General features: G+C 41.0%; 1 protein-coding gene across 3 annotated transcripts in view; it reads right to left on the bottom strand.

Moving 5' to 3' along the window:
* Positions 1-19,551, bottom strand: part of APBB2 (amyloid beta precursor protein binding family B member 2) — a 439,699-nt gene extending 420,148 nt beyond the window's left edge. For all 3 annotated transcript variants that reach the window (XM_082256024.1, XM_082256023.1, XM_082256025.1), the window contains exon 1: positions 19,481-19,551. The gene's annotated coding sequence lies outside the window, so the exon portion shown is untranslated. The remainder of the gene's footprint in view (positions 1-19,480) is intronic.
* Between the last annotated feature and the right edge of the window lie 280 nt (positions 19,552-19,831).

Here is a 19,831-nt window from a genome sequence, read left to right as displayed (position 1 = left end):
TGACCCCCAAATACACCTACCCACCCACCCTATACACCGGCAGTGTACCATGCAGGTACCACAGTGCCACTCTCAGCAAATACCACTCAGGTACCACTCAGCAAATACCACTCAGGTACCAGTGTACCACGCAGCAAGCCAGTACCACTCAGCAAATACCACTCAGGTACCAGTGTACCACGCAGCCAGCCAGTATCATTTAGCAAATACCACTCAGGTACCGTACCAGTGTACTACGCAGGTATCACTAAGCAAATACCACGCAGGTACCACTAAGCAAATACCATGCATACAAGGGGCATACAAGTTATTTGACATATTTGATTATTTTTTTAAAGTAATGCAATAGTTACTTTCCCTGGTAATTAGTTACTTTTTTACTGATGTAACTCAGTTACTAACTCAGTTACTTTTTCGGAGAAGTAGCTAGTAACTATAACTAACTACTTTTTTTAGGTTACATGACCAACACTGCAGGTATCTGCTGTCTCCACGGCAATCTGATTCAGTTCAGAACCGATCAGTCATCAAGTCCAGGCCAATGATTTATGGCCTGGACCTGCTGATCAGTTCTGAACAATGGAAGAACCTACTGTGCCTGTGTAATGTAAACACAGGCACAGAAAATGATGCAATCTCCCCTCCTGGAGCCCTTTTCGGTTCCAGCTAGCGAGGAGAGAGCATCACAGTGAGTACACAAGCACTACACTGACACCAGTACACATAGGCACATTTTTCACCCCCTGATCAACCCCCCCCCCCCCCCCAGATCAGATAATTTACTAATTACTGTATTGGTGTCACTGGTTATGCCAGTTAGCGTCAGCCGAAGTTAGTGGTAGTTAACATCAGTCCCAGATAGGTTTAGGGCACCCGCCATATATTCCCTGATACAGTTTTAATCCCCTGATCACCCCCAGTTAACCCTTTCACTCCCTGTCACAGTTTCATTAGCACAGTGTACAGATTTTATTTTCTGAATTGAAAAGTGTCACGGGTGATGGTAGTTAGCGTCAGTGTCAGTCTTAGTATAGCATCAGGGTTCCCGTCATATATTCCCTAATAAAGTTTTAACCCCTTAAACACCCCCAATTCACCCTTTTACTCCCCGTCACAGTGTCATTATTAAAGAGTATAGATCTTTTTTTCTGATCACTGTATTCGTTTCCCGGTGACGTCAGTTAGCGTCAGCATCAACGTAAGTTAACGTCAATCCCAGACAGCATCATATTTAACCCTTTGATTGCCAGTAAACTAACACACACACTATATATGTACTGTACCTCCATTACTAATATAGTGTCTGAACAGATCAATATCTTTGATCTGATCAGAACTATACTAGCATCCCCAATAGTATAATGTTCCCAAAAACGCAACGTTAGCAGAATTAGCCCCTGACACTTGCCACCACCTGCATTTAGCCCTGCCACCCAGCCCACCAAAACAAGTGCAGTTTTAACAGATCACTGTCACTTCCAATACACAGTACACAAAACCGCAAAAACTAGCACTAGCAGTTTATATTTTTTTGTAGCGGTTCAAACAGTCCTCAACAACCAGGTGCTTTTTTATTTGTAGGTCACACTAGCTACCTGTAAATTTAGTGGCCAAAATGTCAAACGAAAGGTACACTAGTGAAGAAGCCTACAGGATACTGAGCATGACAGATGAGAGAGAGGGGTATTTCTCACTGTCAGAATCAAGCTCAGTATACAAACCTGTAGAGAGCAGCAGCACCATAACAGATAGCTCTGATGATGGAGTAGAGGTCCCTGCTAAGGTCAGGTGTACCCGACTCTGTTCTTCAGTTGCTGAAGTGCAACAATTGCATGATTCTCATATACAGCAGAGTGTCGGTACTAGTGCCGCTCTACCTTCTGGTGAACTGGCGAGCACCAGTGACCTAGTACATCCTGATCGTAGACAAACCAGCAGTGCAGTGTCACTTGGTGACATGGCGAGTCCCATAAGTGCAGTTCAAGCTGCTGCAGTGGCTAGCACAAATAGAGGCCTGCAGCCACTAAGAATTCAAACGCAGGCATGTACATCCCATAGTGCCCTTCCTGATGCACTTACAAATCCTGATTGGCAGCCCACAGATTTTGCAGAGCCCCTACTTCCCCCATTCACTGGCCAACCCGGAATTCAGGTGGAAACAGCCAATTTTACTCCCCTTGATTTTTTTGAGCTGTTTTTCACAGAAAATCTGTACAGATCTATTGTGGACCAAAGCAATTTGTATGCTAATCACTTTACCGCCGCAAACCCAAAGTTGACCCTTGCCAGATATTTTGAGTGGAAACCTATAACGTTCCCCGAATTTGAAACCTTTCTTGGCCTATTCCTTAACATGGGCAATACTAAAAAGAGTGAGTTGCGGTTATATTGGTCCACTGACCCAATTCATCATATGCCTGTGTTCTCTGCTGCCATTGCCAGGGCTAGATACGAGTAAATATTGCGGTTCGTGCACTTCAAACGACAATGAACACTGTCGTTCTTGGGGTGACCCTGAATATGATTGGCTCCACAAAATTCGGCCCCTCATAAACCACTTCAATCAAAAATTTGACACTTGCTAATTTTGTCCCTCCTGTCCTGGCGAACCTGGTCTCTGCATCATGGACCATTTCCGTCGCTACCACACAATAGTGGAGTATTAGTATAGGCACAGTCTAGGGCACACTTTGACACAGGGTCTTGAAAGATGTTATATGGCTATCACATTTTGAGAGACCCTAACCTGGAATGTTTATAGTTACAATAAAAGTGTAAAAAAAAGAAGAAAAATAATAAAAAATAAAAAAAGCCAAAAATAGTTATCGTTTTATTGTTCTTACTATTTTACTATATTTTATGCTATACTACAATGTTTAATTGTTACTGTGTTTTATTGTTAATCATTGTTTGTTTTGCAGGTATGTCATTCTACTGTTTAACTGTACTGTTACTGTATATTATATATTTTTTACTCTTTTTTTTGGCAAAGATTGCAATAAAAAAAAAGTTGTTTTATTGAGTTAATGTTTTATTGATACTGTGTTTTATCATTAACCATTGTTTGCTTTGCAGGTATGACATTCAGCTGCAGCAACGATTTGTTTATTTTGACAGCAATAGGGTTTGCTCTCACGATACGTAAATTCGTGACTTCAGCGCTGTAGTAGGTGATTTCACCACCGCAGGTAAAAAAAAAAGCACATATGCCGAAGCATGGGGGAATGGAAGAATCTTTTAGTTTCTCCTTTTTCGTTCAGCCCACATGCTGCTTAAAAAAAAAAAGAACATTACAATATATGCCCAGCAAGGACCAGCAATGTACTGGTATGTTGCTGGACTTTGAGTGGTTATGCCTGAATGATGCCTGGAGGTTTAGACGTAATTTTGTATAGTTTTTTCTTCCGGCGGTTGGCTTTCTTGTAAAATAAATCCTAGTGGCTAATTAGCCACTAGACTGCTTTTACAAGCTTTCCCCCACCCCTCCACCCGCCTTCCATGGTTTTCTCAGGCACTCCTGTCCCACCGGGGACCCCGAGAATGCAGCCGGTGGTCCCGCCAGCTGAACATAGAGCTGTTTGGAGACCAAAATGGGTCCAATTATCTATATGGCCTAAGAAACCGGATGCTATTAGCATTTCATGACTTTGGTTTTGCCGGATATAAACAGCGCCATTGGGAAATAGGGAAAGCACGCTATCACTCCAATCTTGGTGTGGTCAGATGCTTTAGGGGCAGAGGAGAGATCTAGAGTCTAATAGAAGCCCACATTTTTCAAAAAAGAGTACCTGTCACTATTTATTGCTATCATAGGGGATGTTTACGTTTCCTGTGATAACAATGAAAATGAAAAATGAAAGGGACAGTGTAAAAATCAAATAAAAAATCAAAATAAGTAATTAAAAAAAAATTAAAGCACTCCTGTCCCCCCGTGCTCGCACGCAAAGGCGAACGCAAGCATCAGTCTTGTGTCATATGTAAACAGCAATTGCACCATGCATGTAAGGCATCACCTTGAATATCAGATTGGGGGCAGTATTTCTAGCAATAGACCTCCTCTGTAAATCTAAAGTGGTAACCTGTCAAGGCTTTTAAAAATGTATGTAGTTTGTTGCTGCTGAACGGGCGTGTGCAATGTAAAGCATGTCGTGTTTGGTATCTATGTACTTGGCATAAGATCATCTTTTATATTTTACCAAATATTTGGGCAATATAGTGTGTTTTTGTGCATTAAATTCAAAAAAGTGTTTTTTTTCCAGAAAATTGCGTTTGAAATATAGCTACGCAAATACAGTGTGAAAAAAATGTTTCCAACACCCACCATTTTAATCTGTAGGGCCTCTGCTTTAAAAACTTATATAATGTTTGGGGGTACAAAGTAATTTCATAGCAAAAAAAATATATATATATATTAATAATAAAAAATGTTTTAATGTAAACAAAAAGTGTCAGAAAATGATTGGTCTTCAAGTGGTTAGAAGAGTGGATGATGTGTGACATAAGCTTCTAATATTTGGCATAAAATGCCAGGACAGTTCAAAGCCCACAAATGACCTCTTTTTGGAAAGCTATTTGCTGAGAGGCATGTTGTGTCCATAAAAGATATTTTTTATTTTGCCACAAAATTCAGGAAATTTTTTTTTTTCTTTACACACAGTTGTCATTAAATGATATATTGCTTACACATGTCATGGGTATATGTGGAATTATATCCCAAAATACATTCTGCTGCTTCTCTTAAATAAAGGGATACCATATGTGAGACTTTTTGGGAGCCTAGCCGTGTGCAGGACACCAAAAACCAATCACCGCCTTTAGGCTTTCTTTTTTTTTTTACACAAACTTTTCAATTAAATTATATATTGTTCAAACATGCTATGGTTATGGTGAGTATTTTGCAGCTCTCATTTGTTTTGGAAAATGAAGAAAAAAAGGAACGTGTATTTTTTTTTTTTTTCTGTGACAAAAAGCTCTGCAAAATACTCAACATGCCTCTCAGGAAATAGCTTGGGGTGTCTACTTTCAAAAAAGGGGTCATTTGGGGGGGCGGTTTGTGCTATCTTGACATTTCATGGAACCCGAAACTGTGATAGGTAGTGAGGAGTGAAATCAACAATTTATACCCTTAGAAAGCCTGAAGGCGGTAATTGATTTTCAGGGTCCTGTGCGCGGCTAGGCTCCAAAAAAGTCTCACACATGTGAAATCGCCATACTCAGGAGAAGCAGCAGAATGTATTTTGGGGTGTAATTTCACATATATACCCTCGGCACGTGTGAGCAATATATCAGTTAAGTGACAACTTTGTGTAAAAAAAAAAAAAGTAATTTTTCCAAAACTTGTTGTGATATGTAAAATATTCCATGGACTCAACATGTCTCTCAGGAAATAGCTTGGAGTGTCTACTTTCCAAAAAGGGGTCATTTGGGGAGGGGGGGGGGGGTTGTGCTATCTTTGCATTTCATGGCCCTCAAAACTGTGATAGGTAGTGAGGAGTGAAATCAACAATTTACGCCCTTAGAAAGCTCTATTTGGGGGGATAAAAAGATGTAAATTTTGATTAGGTACAGCGTTGCATGACCGGGCAATTACCAGTTAACCACTTAAGCCCCGGAGGGTTTGGCTGCTAAAAGACCAGGGGGTATTTTGCGATTCGGCACTGCGTGACTTTAACGGACAATTGCGCGGTCGTGCGACGCTGTACCTAAACGAATTTGACGTCCTTTTTTTCCCACAAACAGAGCTTTCTTTTGGTGGTATTTGATCACCTGTGCGATTTTTTGATCACGCGCTATAAACAAAAAAAGAGCGTAAATTTTGCAAAAATAACAATATTTTTCTCATTTTTTTATATGAAATTCCCCCCCAAAGAAAAGGAAAAATCAAACTTTTTTAACATTTTCAGCCAATTTGTTTTATGCTACATATGTTTGGTAAAAAAAAATCGCAAAGAGCGTATTTTGATTGGTTTGCGCAAAAGTTATCGCGTTTACTAACAAAGGGAAAGATTTTTTCATTTTTGTTGTTTTTTTTTTTAACGCGTAATGGCGGCGATCTGCAATTTTTTTTGCGGTACTGCGACATTGGGGCGGACAGATCGGACCCTTGACTGACATTTTTGACACTTTTGGGGTTACCAGTGACATTTCTACAGTAATCAGTGCTATATATATGCACTGTTACTGTAAAATTACACTGGCAGTGAAGGGGTTAACTTTATTTGAGAGGGAGGGGCTGTGTATGTCCCTAGGGGCGTGATTCTAACTGTGATTTCTGTGGCTTGAGCTGTAGGAACACTGATCAACGGTCCTACATAGTAGAACCGTATGATCAGTGTTTCTACACAGGGGAGAATGACAGGCAGCTTGTTTACACAAGCTGCCTGCCTTTCTCCCCTTTCCCCCGACAATCGCAGAGTGACCGCTGGTCACACGCGCGGGGGGGGGCCGTGACCGCGCAGGAGCGGGAGCGCGCCTCCGGCGGCGCGTGCTCGCTCCCCAGAGCCTCACAGGCTAGTGACGTTTATTTACGTCACTTTGCCTGTGAGGGGCTGACCGCCGCAGTATATCTACTTGCGGCGGTCGGCAAGCGGTTAAAGCAGCGCACTGCCAATTTGCAAAAAGTGCTCTGGTCGGGAAGGGGGTAAAAGCTTCCGGAGCTGAAGTGGGTAAAGTGGTTGTAAAACTCAAGCATGATATATGAAAAAAGCATATCCTTACAAAGTGTGTACTTGTCTCAATTAAAAGCACCAAGTCTAATTTCTGTCTGCTGCTTTGTTCCTCTGCTATCAACATGAATCACTTCTGACAGTTTTTCCTGCCCAAGAGTAAAATGGTCACAGGGGAGGCAGCTCAAACTGATTGACAGCCTCAGCTCTGTTCCTGTGAGCTGTGTGGAAAGGGGGGGGGTGTTTCTTCCCTCCAATCAGCTCCTAGAACTCTCCTCAATGAGCTCTGCAGAGTGTAACTTCAGCTCTTCGCCACATTTTTTCTGAACTCTTAGATAACGTATGTAGGTGGATTTGTGTATCACCTGAAGATAGTCCCTTCACTGGGCTTATGTGAGGGTTTACCAGAGTGGTAGTTGTACCAGGGTGGTAAAAATTCCACTTGATCCAATATAGTTAAACATACACTCCCAAGGAATACAGAAATAATGCCCAGAAATGAAAGCATAAAAGCAATCATGGTGCTTTCCATAAAATACCACTAATTTATTAAATAAAAGGATGAAAATGCACTCACACTAAAATGTGCACATCCACTGGTGCACCACATGTCAATAGCAGAAACTATCCTACAGGCAACCACAGGGGGCATCATAAATGAAGGCAGCAGCTTGTGGAACATTTGCTTTATGTTATACATAAACTTTACACTGTCTCCTTAAGTGCTTGATTAGCTCACATTATTCCTCAGCGTTCTCTTCCATCCCACTCTCCAGAGAAGAGTCACCGACTTATACACAGTACGCCACTGGGTGTGGCTTCATGAAAGGGATTCCCTCTGATCAGCCTTTCTCAACCAGGATAGTGCAGCACCCTGGAGTACTGTCTGGGTTTGTCAGGGGTGCCATCTGCAGGCACCACTCATTAACTGGGTGCTGCTGGCAATATACACTCACCCTGCAAGAAACTTCCCTGCTGCCCTGGGGCCCTCCTATCTACCCACTTGACCCCATGGGATATCAGCACGTGGGGAGCCAATCAGTGAGCAGATGGTCCCAGAGCTGCAGGACTCTGATTGGCTGCCAGCATAAAGGCAGACATGCTGTTAGGAATAGAAGAAGGGTCAATGTCAATATTAGTGGGGCTAGTGAAAGGGGTGATGGGGATGAAGCACGGCTACCCAGGGATCATATCAGTCAAATAAATAAACCTGTTTAAGTAACTGACTACATATAAAGAAATGAAGGTCACCATATGAAGGCCAATAAGTAAAATAAGTTAAATTAATATGGGCTTTATATTAATTGCATTACTAGTCTGCTTCCTGATGTATGGAAAAACCAAATTTAACACAGTCATACAGCATGTTGCCAGATTAAAACCCCTAATCTATCAACCCTGCAGGCTCCAAGTCAGGAAAGCAAAAAATATATAAAATGGTATGTTGGTATCCTTATAACTTGCCAGATTAATCAAACACATAAATAGATCAAATAATTAAAGTTAATTCTGTCTGCTTAGTACAAGTCCTAGTGGAATCAGAATCTAGGGAACCAAACCTCCTATGCACTGCCATGTCACTAAAAATAAAACCTTTCCCTTCCGAAATAAATTTGCTTGAATTTAGCTAATCACACATAGGGGAAAACACAGGGCTCTTCCAGTACCATCCCACCTGTCATCTTACCACTGGCAATGGTGTAATTGGTACCTAATATGTAATGGCACATTTTTCCCTAGAGGTTTTACTTAGAGATACAGTGGGGATCGAAAGTTTGGGCACCCCAGGTAAAAATTTGTATTAATGTGCATAAAGAAGCCAAGGAAAGATGGAAAAATCTCCAAAAGGCATCAAATTACAGATTAGACATTCTTATAATATGTCAACAAAAGTTAGATTTTATTTCCATCATTTACACTTTCAAAATAACAGAAAACAAAAAAATGGCATCTGCAAAAGTTTGGGCACCCTGCAGAGTTAATATCTTGTACTGCCCCCTTTGGCAAGTATCAAAGCTTGTAAACACTTTTTGTAGCCAGCCATGAGTCTTTCAATTCTTGTTTGAGGTATCTTTGCCCATTCTTCCTTACAAAAGTCTTCCAGTTCTTTGAGATTTCTGGGCTGTCTGTCACGCACTGCTCTTTTAAGGTCTATCCATAGATTTTCAATTATGTTGAGGTCACGAGATTGTGAAGGCCATGGCAAAACCTTCAGTTTACGCCTCTTGATGTAATCCCCCTGGATGTCGAGGTGTGTTTAGGATCATTATCCATTTGTAGAAGCCATCCTCTCTTTAACTTCAGCTTTTTCACAGATGGCATCAAGTTACCCTCCAAAATTTGCAGAAATTTTATTGAATCCATTTTTCCTCCTACTCTTGAGATATTCCCTGTGCCACTGGCTGCAATACAACCCCAAAGCATGATTGATCAACTCCCATGCTTAACAGTTGGACAGAGGTTTTTTTCATTAAATTCTGTGCCCCTTCTTCTACAAATGTACCACAACTCTGGTGTCTGCCAGATCTTTCTGGAGTGATCGTGCAGTCAAACGTGGATTTTGAATTGTTTTTCTCACAATCCTGCGAGTTGTTCTGTCTGATATTTTTCTTGGTCTTCCAGATCTTGCTTTAACTTCCACTGTTCCTGATGACTGCCATTTCTTAATTACATTCCGAACTGAGGATATTGACATCTGAAAATGCTTTGCTATCTTCTTATAGCCTTCTCCAGCTTTGTGAGCGTTAACTATTTTCAGTTTCAGTTTTCTAGACAACTGCTTAGAAGATCCCATGGTGCTGATTGTTGGGGCAAGGTCAGATGAGTCTGGGCATTTAAAACCTTTGAGATTGACATCACCTGGTCTTCCCAGACGATGATTGAGAACAATCCATGACACTGGCAGGTCTCAGCCTTGCAAAGGGGGCTGTGCATGCTATAAATTCTGCAGGGTGCCCAAACTTTTGCAGACGCCATTTTTTTGTTTTCTGTAATTTTGGAAGTGTCAATGATGGAAATAAAATCTAACTTTTGTTGACATATTATAAGAATGTCTAATCTGTAATTTGATGCCTTTTGGAGATTTTTCCATCTTTCCTTGTCTTCTTTATGCACATTAATACAAATTTTTACCTGGTATGCCCAAACTTTCGATCCCCACTGTAAGACTTAGTACGAGACCCCTCTTCCTAACTGCACCTCACAGCCTCTTCTTGAGCACATGTGGCCTCTATTTTGAAAGCAGCATGGAACAGATAGGGCACTACTTTGTTTTGAAGCACATACAGTTATTTTCTTTGCTGTATAAACTCCTATCTGCAAACAGATTTTGGCTTTCTTGGGGACAGTAGCCATAACTGACAGATATTTTCAGTACACATTATAGAATATAATTATGCTCATTTTAATTGGCTTTATACAAAGATAAGATGTTAGTCATAATTCGATGGCATGCTGGGGACTGCAAGAACGCACAGAGGGGTGTCAGAATAAAACTCAGAATACTGAAATCAGCATGGCTACAGTCATGCATAGAGATAAAAGTACCTCTTACTGGTAAAAGGTTACAGACGAAAATGTATTTATGTGCAGGTAAGCAAAGCACACAGAGCATAACATACAAATAATACACACCCATCAGCCACTTTATTAGGTACACCTTGCTAGTTCTGGGTTGGACCCCCTTTTGCCTTCATAACTGCCCTAATTCGTCATGGCATAGATTTAACACAGTGCATAGATGCCAACCGTCACGATTTTGCCAGGACATTCGCGGGTTTCAGACCTATGTCCCAGGCTACGGTCGTCCCTAGTATCCTAAAAATTTGGTTTTGTCCCGGGCAGGGGCGGGATGGGCCGGGTGTCTGAACCCCCCTGAAAAAAGTTGGACCGCTCCGCCTTCACCCGGCGCAGCCCACATAGTATGCTGGGTGGGCTGAGAGTCACGAATGGGTGATAGAGGGACAGGGAGGGATGTATCAGCCAGCTACTGGCTAAGGAGATAGAAGGAGGCAGGCGGTACTGCATCTTAGCCAAGGAGTGTCGGGGGTACAGAAGGCTCCGCCCTCACAGGTGTCAGCTGACTGCCGACTGCACGTGATCACCGCCTGCTGTCACATGATGAGAGATGGCCGCCTGCTGGGTCTTGTTAGTGGTCTTGGTTCCCTCGGCCATGAGGGCACAGAGCTCAGAGGTGTCTGTCATCCTGAACCTGCTCTCTCAGCACCGTGCCCAGTTTTAAGAATTTTTTAAGAATGTTGGCAACTATGAAGTTGTTGGAAATATTCCTCAGAGATTTTGGTCGATATTGACATGATTGCATCATGAAGGGACTGCAGATTTGTTGGCTGCACATCCATGATGCAAATCTCCTGTTCCACCAAATCCCAAAGGTGCTCTATTGGACTAAGAGCTGTTGACTGTGGAGGCTATTGGAGAACAGTGAACTCATTGTCATGTTCAAAAAAACAGTTTTAGATGATTTGAGCTTTGTGACATAGTGCATTATCCTCCTGGAAGTAGTCATCAGAAGATTGGTACACTGTAGTCATAAAGGGATGGACATGGTCAGCAACAATATTTAGGTAGGCCGTGGCTTTTAAACAATGCTCAATTGGTACTATGGGGCACATCCCCCACATCATTACACCACCAGCCTGAACCGTTGACACAAGGCAGGATGGATAAATGCTTTCATGCTGTTTAAGCCAAATTCTGACTCTACCATTTGAATGTCACAGCTGAAATCAAGACTCATCAGACCAGGCAACATTTTTCCAATCTTCTATTGTCCAATTTTGGTGAGCCTGTGAGAATTGTAGCCTCAATTTCCTGTTCTTAGCTGACAGGAGTGGCACCCAGTGAGGTCTTCTGCTGCTGTAGCAAATCTGCTTCAAGGTTCAATGTGTTGTGCATTCAGAGATGGTATTCTACCCTGCTTGTAACAAGGGGTTATTTGAGTTACTGTTGCCTCTCTATCATCTCGATCCCGAAGTCTGGCCATTCTCCTCTGACATCAACAAGGCATTTTCTTCTACACAACTGCCGCTCACTGGATATTTTCTCTTTTTCGGATCATTCTCTGTAAACCCTGGACATGGTTGTGAGAGGAAATCCAAGTAGATTAGCAGTTTTTTTAAATACTCAGACCAGCCCCTCTGGTACCAACAACCATGCCACGTTCAAAGTCATCTAAATCCCCATTCTTCCCCATTCTGATGCTCTGTATGAATTTCAGCAAGTCGTCTTCACCACATCTAGATGCCTAAATTGAGTTGCTGCCAGGTAATTGGCTGATTAGCAATTTGTGTTACCAAGCAATTGAACAGGTGTACCCAATAAAGTGGCTGGAGAGTATATTATTCCAACACACTACATTTTTTTTCATCATCTACAGCTAAATTTTTTGTGAAGCAGAACTGCATTTAACACTATATCCAATGTTTTATAACCAGCGCTATTTTCATAACTCGGCAAAAATCATTGTTATATGCTTTTTCGCCTAATGTAATCTATAACTGCAATATGTTTTGTTCCCACTGATATGTAACAGTGCAGGAGCTGCGGCATGGTGTGCTGTAAGTCAAAAGATCATTTATGTAGAGCTTAAAGAGGAATGTTCTATGCTTCAGTCTGTAGAAGTCATACTAAACATGACAAATGCAAAAGAGAGATCCATAACTAGCACAAGTAAACAAGAAATAGATTGGCCATCTGTGCACAAAACAAACGCTGTTCAACATTAAGCAATGCGAATGCAGTCATTCTGCCTCTACACCCACTTTTTGTAGACTTAAGAGAAACAATTCTCGGTTTCTCTCTTCCAGCTAAGATAAATTGTGTTTGTAAATGTCTTCAAGCAATGTTCAGCTTTGATCAAAATCTAAAGCTTATATAACAATATGGTTGGGGATCTGCATATCTTTTAAACCCCTATTTATCACAGAGGCAGGCTAAAATTGCTGTTTGCTTCATCCATTCTCATCTTCAACAAAATCTGAACTGTGGAATGGGTTATGGAAAGTAACTGCCAAGTCAACAATGTGATTATTGCGGCAAGATACTACATTACAGATGGAATAAGAGTGGATAGCTAGAATAGGAACATGTTGGCCATTAGGGTATATAAGGACATGTTTATTAAGTTGCAGTATTCCTCAAGGCAGCATTTCCCGTGCGTGGTAAACAAGCAGTTATGAGCGGACCTTAGGTCTTCCTGTCAATCTGACACCTTCTGGCTCAATAATGCTTTCATTTATGTCCTAGGGAGCACCAAATTTCCCTTCCCTGTGGATGAATGATTGTAATGAATATAGTACACATACAGAATAGTATGGTAGTACAGCTTGGCAACTAGAAGTTACATTATTAATTATACATATTATGGATGAAGGACAGGGTATAATTACAGGTTATGAAACTCAAATGATTGGTCAACATGGCATAAGTAGAGGGTGCAAGCATCAGTCATGATACTATGTTTGAGCAGAAAAAAATAATTGCTCACTAACAAAGACAGGATATAAAAAGTAAATTAGAACAACGGTCAAATATTTAAAGTTTGAGCCTTAGATTAAAAACAACAAGCACTTTTTATTTGTGATCCTCATACTAAGAAGATAAAAGGGCAAGGAGAGCTCCAGTGCAAAAGATAAAAATGGACAGACGGTGTAAATTAAAAAGGGATTCCATTGATACTGAAGGTAGGGCTAATCCAAAGGGTTACAGGTAAAAGGAGAGGAGAGCCATCTACCCCACATTTTGTTATATTTGGCTAGACAACCTCTTTCCTTAGGTAAGGTATCGTTAATATGAGTCAACCAAGACTGGCAAGGGAGAGCCTGTAGCCAGGTATTGACTTGATTGTGGCCCATGGGATAGTAGGCAGTATGTATGTTTCATACATACCCTAACACTATGAATAAAAACCCAAGACTCAAACATGTGGATTAAATTGGCCGCGGCTGTTTATTATTGGTTTAAGCAAATAAATAGTAATAAATGAATAATTTTATTTCTCTTAAAAACAATTAAAACCAGCCTAGCCATTACAGCTCAGGCTATATCAATAAATACTCAGCTTTATTTTATAAAACAACTCCCAAACAACTTATTAAAACCACTGGCCCCCCTTTGCATAGTTACAAAGGTGACTAACCACATAATAACAGCCGTGACATAAGGGGAGGGGGGGTGGGGAGCGCAAACTTGCTGTCCTGTGAGGCGAATGAGCCCCTTGAGGTAAATACCAACCTTATATAGGCTCCGAAGTAACTTCCAGAACCTTCCAGCATAGGGGATGTGCCTACCACAGGTGAACCCATAACCTGCCAGTAAACACTTTTCCCCACCTCGCAAGTTATCCCTAGGCAGAATCCCGCTCTTTTCCTGAGGTAAAGAAACCTGAGGAAAAACCGCCTAAATTCTGACTAAAATTTAATACCTGTTAACCTGCCACTTATACCATGAGGAAAAAGGGGCATATAAAATGCCCTTTTTCCTTCCATACTTAGACAAGTGAATTGTGGTCAAGTAGGCTCTACGCAATATATACAACTGAGCCAATTTATGAGCCAACCAGCCTCTTTCCATTCATCTTCCATTCATCTTCATCTGAGGACTCTACATCAGTCGTCCAGGTTCTCTTTAGATATTTTGCATTTGTGCATCAAGTAGGTTCTGGTAAATTCTGCAAATCAGTTTAGTTAAAGGCAGGTCAGCTAGAGTGTTAAAGACTAGGCAATCATGTAAGTCCCCTAGAGGGTCAGTTAATTGGGGATGGGCAGCTTGCCAAAGCTGAATAGAAGTTTGATATAAAGGAAGAACATATGATTGGGGAGTTGGAACTCTTTTTAGTTTTTCAAAGGATTTGATGTTACTATACAAACAGATATGGCCTAGGCAAGTAATTCCCAATCTATACATTACAGTCGAAATTCAGCTAAGAGGACACAGGGGATTGTGGGTATGAAGAGATGAAACAAATGTTTAAAGCCTGCAATAATAGCGTATTTGTTGTAGGTTTAGGGGTTGTGCCACAGTACCCCCTGGAAAAAAGGTATAAAGGGTCCAGGAAGTGCTTTGCATATGGCAATGCAGAGGTGTAAGAATCTCCAGTATGGTATAGCTGAAAGTTGTGAGGTTATGTAATGCAAATTAAAATTTGGTAACTTTGGGTCACACAAATGTAATGGTCTTTAGAATACAGACCAGCCTAATTTATGTCTGCAATCGCACCAAAAAAAGGGGTTGGTTTAAGAAGAGACTCAAAAATTGTAAAGTACCCAAAATGATAATAAAACCTCAGTTTCAAGCACGTTCAGCAGCTGATTTAATTATTTACTGAGTATACAGCTTTGTTTCCTTGCCTATGTTACAGTTGCTGATGCCATGGTCACTGTCCTAGGTTTCCTGTTACAGAGCGCTTCCTTTTTCTTACAATGTCCTATGGAGACATCCTTGCATGCAGGGACTAGAGTTGTGTTTCCCTGCACTGTGTACATCAATAGAAACATCAATAGAAACACACAGCCCTGTAGCCTAGGACAGCAAGGCACTCACCTGCACCTTCCTCTTTCTCCCCCTTCCCTTCTCTAAACTAACAATCTGGTTCAAGACTGCACTGTATTGTGCTTAACATTCGAGCTTAACATGTTACCAAGCCCAGGACCCTGCATTTACTATATCTTGTCTCCCACAGTACACAGAACATGAAAATGCAATAATTTTAGTAAATATAAACTGCTAAATACCTTTTCTCATCAGCAGTTAGAGCAGTCTTGTGAATTTTATGAGTGTCTGGTTAAAGATTGTAGGAGGAGTTTTCATTCTCCCACAAATGTCCTATAAGGATGCAGGACCCCTGACCCTCTGTCTGGACACTGCTCATTGGCCCTGTGCTGATCACATGCACTCTCCCAAGAAAAAAGCAATAGCAATACACACCAAACTGAGAATGTGCAGTCTGTCCCCTGGCTCTGTAATTATCAAGATTTTTATTGGAGTAAATGGAACAAGAAGAGGATCAGAGAAGACAGGATCAAACAGCCTTTTTGCACAATGCAGAGAATTAACCCCTTAGGTTCCACAGTGAGTATAACAAGCATGCTTTACTGCATATACACACTGAGTTTACTGTTGTGGGTTTAGTAACACTATAAAGCTGAGTTTAACGTGACACTAAAGGATATTGTTATTCTCCAAAAAATAATCCATACACATCCACTACTTATTAGCCTTTTATCAATTTTTCATGAAATCTATATCTCACTATGATTTTCTGTTGTAGGTAAACATACATGTTTAATGAAAACATAACTGAATTCAATTTTGTTTTTAGATCCCTACGGAGTTTAGCTTTAAAGCCTAAGCTCGGCCAAAATAAAAAACAGAAACATCAGCACAAGGGACATAACTTGCAGGCAGCAGGATGTGTACCTTGTGCTGCTGTCACTTCTTTTAGTTGAAATCCTCCAACGGTTTCTGTAATCTTCCAGTCACAGGCTCTATCACATGGCATCATCAAGAAAGCTTCACTATCCCACTCTTCCCATTCAGTTCCACCATTCATAGAAGTCATATTACAGCTTCTATGATGAATGAAAAGCGACCTATGAATAAATGTTCTTCATTCATAGATCCCATTTCGTTCATAAAAACTGTAGTATGGCTTCTATGAATGGCAGAGGTGGGTGAAAACGGCGGGCATAAACAGGCTCTCCTTAAGACAGCCCCTTAGTTGTATCAACCCCCGCCACAACGCAAGATCATGGCGGCGGGGTTGGGGGGATAACAAGGGTGGAGGAGGATTTCAACTAAAAGAAGAGGCATCAGCATGAAGGATACATCCTACTGATTGTAAGTCATTGCTATCTGTACCCCACTGGAAAGGTTTATCCTCTCTATTTAGTATTGGGACCATTGTCACTGGATAGAGACTAATGGGTAATACGAAATTCTACAACTGTTGCTAAAATAGCAGATTAGGAGAAGGCTCCTAGTGAGGTATTGGTCATAAGGACAACTGTCTTGAAGTGGATTTCTGTTCCTTTAGGAGAGATTTCCACTGTTCATTTAGAGCCACTATGACAGGAAGTGAGGGTAAATCTCCCAAACAGGACACAGATGGAAAAACTGAACAGTTGTTTCAACCATTCTATACTCTATCCAAAATTAAAACAAAGGTTTTGGCCTTAGGTAAACTTTAACAGTAAAAACAAGTGGTCATAAAACATGTGCTGCAATTTCACTATAATTAAAAAAATTAAGGAGAAGACCAGGGCCAGCAGTTTTAATGGGTTGTATACAATATTATATTGTACTACATCACGGACATTGTATTACATAACGGCATATGGTCACTTCTGGAACACGAGGAGAAACTTCCGCCAGCTTCTCTGCTTGGCTCTTATTACTTTTATCAGGGTTCCCCAAAGTATCTAATATTGACTCCCCAGGAGCTATGGTGCTATCCTAAAGGTCAATAAAATGGTAAAGGTGAAAAGGCAGTCAGTAAATGTCTTGGGGTTGATAAGTGATCAATAATTGATGGAAGGTTGATTAGGGTCAAATAATCTTTTGACAGTAGAAAACAGTCAGACCGAGTACACACTATTACTGACAGCTCCAATTAGAGCCCCTGTACTAACAATCCAATGTTAGTATAGCGATCTTCCCCACTGAGCTATTGTGTTCTGATGAGGGGACACCCCCCACCAGAACACTTAGGTCAGCATTTTCAGCCATTGGCTGAGAGCACTGATTAGGAGCCGACTGGTCACTGGTTTTGCAGCATGCACTTTGAATGCACTTGAATGTCAGCCGGTCTTTATTGAACTGCCTGATGTCGCCCAACATTCGACAAGTGTGTACTAGGCTTTAGAGAGTGTCTCCCTGGGTTGGACGGTCAGCCACCAGTAAAAGCAGCCTTGATTTTTCTGTATTGGCTGTGTTTTGGCGTTGTTACCAACATGTTCTGTGTCATGTCTATGACCCCTTCTGGGATAGTCATATGTACATGTTCACTTCCTGTGCTGAGTGCACTCTGCCAACTCAAACTCTGTTGTAGTGCCCATAGTGATAAAAGTGATGCCATAAAACTGATTGCTGTGCATTTACTAAAAAATCAGCTTTGTAACAATCATAATGGCAGCTGCTGATACCAAGATGAAGTGTTGACAGCATTCATAAAGATTTTATTATTAATATATATTATTATTTGTACTACTATTATTTAAAGTAGTATTTATTAAAAGTGTTTTTTTTTTTTTTTTTTAATGTTTGGTAGTCAATTAACAATCATGAAGGGGGTTAATGAGCTAAAGAAAGTGTAGATCCCTGATTTAGGCTGGGTTCACACTATTGCGAATTTAATGCGGGTTTCCCCGCATCAAATTCACATGTCAGGAGATTGTGATTGGCTCTCTATGGAGCTGGTTCACTTATCTCTGGAGCGGCTTCAGTGCGAATTGCACAAGAGTCCTGCGTGTCTTCTGGTCTGTTTCAGGTCTGAATTCAGCCAAAAATTCAGACTAAAATCGAACCTGAAACAGTGAACATGGACGCACCGGACCCCTGCCGCAAGCCACTCCGTGCTGCAGTGTGAACCCAGCCTAATACCATCCTGGAGATCCACTTATGTTATCTAAATCTAGGCATCATATCCAGTCAAATCTAAATGCAGCAACTGCGGGGAAATAATAATAATAATAATAAATGGCTGTCACCTGTCTCTTCCTTTTCCGCCGGAATAGAGATGCCTACTAGACCCGACGGACACCTTGGAGGCACAACATAGCCCACCCAGCTACGGACATCCAGGACGTCCAGGACCTATTGGAACCATACAACACCAGAACCAGCACCCTTGTTGTAAAGGGAACACGGAGGGGTGAGTGCAATACCTAGTGGGGGGCCACGGGTATAGGAACTAATACCACCCGCACCGTTACTGGTTAAAAACATCACTGGACTAATCTGATTGCACTGCTTGCTATACAGCATTGGGAGCAAATTCCCTATTATCATCTTTTTTACGATAGTACCTTTATCTCAAACAACTTATGAGGACATTATTTGATGGCACTTCAACACTGGTACCCACACCCCCTGATGAGGGCTTTCACTATATATACCCATAACACTATAAGCACTTTATCAGTTAAATAAAGCTTTATATCACTTTTTTGGGCACTATTCATTTTGCTATCAGCCGATTGGCTGCACCTGCACTAGCACTCGCTAAGGGCATTGGCACATGCCCAATAAGCACCTCACTTTAATAAATAATATTTATTTTCAATCTTTTTTCTTAAAACTCTCACTGTATGATAATAAGAGTATCAAGAGATTATATCACTTTGGATTATTTGGAATTATGTTGGATATATATTTTTAGCCCACACGTTTGTACATTGCACTATTTGGCAATCCTACCCCTATTCCCTTAAACAGGTAGCGCCAAATACCAACACTCGTTTTCAATTTCAACTGCGGGGAAAGACCCAAAACACTTTGAAAGGTTTATTTCTCCCAAGTGGCAAGTGAACACTATATAATCCCTCAGGAAAAGTTTTATTCTATTGCCAAAAAAAAAGATGATCTGTCTTACTCAGCTTGCTGCCACTGCAATGCATAAATGAACGGTCAATTAAACAACATCTGTGAATAAGTATGAAAATGTTTGAGGATTTTAAATTTTCCAGTTTGCTTATTCCATTTTATTACAGCATTTTATTACTGAAGGTTGTTACACTTGCACTATGTACAGCTATAAAGAAGGAACTGTCAGATTCCTGCTGTGTATGATGCAATCTTACCTTCTGCCCGTTAAAAATCTTTACTGCATTTAGCTGGAGGTTTAGCTCATTTCTGCTACATGACTTGAATCCTGCAAAGGCAAAGACAAGAAAGAATCAAAAGTCCAGTAGAACAAGGAGCTGCACAACAAAAGCACCTGTCAGTCATATTCTGCCAATACCTTTTAACAGTGCTGGCTGGAAGCAGTAGAGAGCATGTATTGTGGGAGAGTTCTCACAGTGATATAAGGGACTTTGTTAGCAATCATTCAAAAGGTCATTACACAAAGAAATCTGCAGAACACAATTTGCTGAGGTTTAGATACTGTAGCACAACCTCTATCGACCACATTTATCATAAAATCAAACTAT

The sequence above is a fragment of the Pelophylax lessonae genome (assembly GCF_965119305.1).
Source record: "Pelophylax lessonae genome assembly, chromosome: 1".
NCBI lineage: Eukaryota > Metazoa > Chordata > Amphibia > Anura > Ranidae > Pelophylax > Pelophylax lessonae.
Note: the sequence above shows the minus strand (reverse complement) of the source record. Positions and strands in the feature narration are given on the sequence as shown.